Genomic DNA, 2,126 nt, shown 5'->3' with positions numbered 1-2,126 from the left:
ATTATTAAAAGTACCTCTCGCACTGCATCTGAGCTATAGCCCTCTATTATAGTACATTAAATTGTTATAGATCAGCTCTGGATCCAATCAACAAAGAAAAAATCTCTGAAAATGAAGACACAAAAAGATTTTTAAAGGGGTATTTTGTTCTAGATCCCCTGTGCCTAAATATAACGAAACTTGGGACACATCTCATGTTTTAAATTATCTCGAAAAATGGTTCCCTACTGAAGACCTAAGTTTGGATAAAATTTCAAAAAAATAATTACTCTTCTAGCGCTCATTACGGCGCACAGAGTACAAATCTTATCAAAAATAAAAATCAGTAACATTGAAAGGTTTCCATCAGAAATCAAAATTAAGATTCCCGATCTCATTAAAACGTCTAGGGTTGGTGCATTCCAACCATTGCTAGTACTTCCATTTTTTAACGAAAAATCAGAGATTTGTCCTGCAAGAGTTTTACTTGCTTACCATGAAATGACTAAGAGAATTCGTACAGACACGGACGCTTTGTTTATAAGTTTTAAAAAGCATCATAAGCTAGTAAGTACACAATAATAAAGATTATTATTTTATTAGATAAGGATTATATAGAGGGATAAAAATACTTTGAGTATAAGCGGAATAGATACTTCCACGTTCATTGTGCATAGCACCCGCCATGCTGCCACGTCTGCTGCGCAAAGACTAGGTTTGACCAAATTTGGTAAACTGCAGGTTGGAGCTCACGCTCTCGTACCTTTGCCAAATTCTATAATAGACCCATTAGTGATAAGTCCAACGATTGTTTTGAAAGGGCTATTATGTATAGTTCAATTAGAAAGTAATTTATTTTGGTTAGTTTTTAAACAAAATACTGTGTCTACATAGGTAATTAAAATACCTACTTAATAACTATAGTACTATAGTTAAAACTTAGAACTTGACATTTTATTTTATTTCATATTTTACGAGTTTTTAGCTCTAAAACTCTACAAGTGCTAATCTCGAGGACGAAGCATGAAGTATAATTAGAGATTAAACGAACTTACCTGTGAGTGAAGTTCTATTCTAATTATACGAAGGCTTCGTCCGAAGAGATTAGCATATTAGACACTTGTTGTAACGCGTACCATGCACCATTCCACACCACACTGCCTTAAAGGGAATCTGTGTCTAGCACTGGGACATGTAATGGTAGACTGTAGATTATAAAATAATAATTGTGCCAGATAACCACAAAATTTTCTTTTCTTTTGTTATGATTTCAAGTGTCGAGACGAACAAGTTGTGGGCCTGTTGGTAAGCGACATGCCTGTCCATAACAGTTGCAGTACCACTGAGACCCGTAAATCACAAATATCTGAGGGGCATAGCCACTGCGCCTGTAACCCTGAGACGTAATTTGACAAATCCTTTGCGCCTGTAATTTCACCAGCATCATTCAAAACTGGAACGCAGTAGAGCTCGTATTACTGCTTGGCGGCAGAAATAGGTAAATAAATAGGTAGTTTTACTGCTATTAAAATGTTCATGCATGCTGAATTGTCGACCTCTCGCTTTCAATCAGGTGAGATAGAGGTCAAATATGCGCTTATACTTTATAATTTTTGTTTATTTTATACATTAAAATAAACAAAACACATTTGCTTATAGTGAAAAGCACTTACTACAAATTGAACACACAAAAAATATATGACATTGTAATTAATTAAAATTTCAAGCGTTATTTTATACACTTGTGGCAAAATTTGTGACATGAGTTTCAGTAGTCATAAATATTTCTAGTATGTTTACATCCTCTCGCTGTTAAATCAATTAAAATGATATCGTTTGTCCAAACACGGCTTTTTTCACTCTTCTTTGTTAGAAATAAAAATAAAATTTTCATTGTTTAAGTGAGTCGATGACTTTGTTTTTACTCTTATTATGGACATGTCAAAGTTCCAAAGAATTGAGAAGTGTAACGAATTTACAACGATGTCACTAATTGAATTCTTAGGTTATTGATATTACTAGACATTAATAATAATAATAAGAAAGACGAGCTAAATAATGTGTAAAAAGAAACTTAATCTTACAGTTCAAAGGTTAGACGATATATAAGGTTGTAGGCTGACTGAGATACTCGTCAACCAATTATA

This window comes from Hyposmocoma kahamanoa, unplaced genomic scaffold (genome assembly GCF_003589595.1).
Source record: "Hyposmocoma kahamanoa isolate Upper Pololo Valley unplaced genomic scaffold, ASM358959v1 296, whole genome shotgun sequence".
Lineage (NCBI taxonomy): Eukaryota > Metazoa > Arthropoda > Insecta > Lepidoptera > Cosmopterigidae > Hyposmocoma > Hyposmocoma kahamanoa.
The sequence above is the reverse complement of the archived record's forward strand: the minus strand, read 5'-3'. Positions refer to the sequence as shown.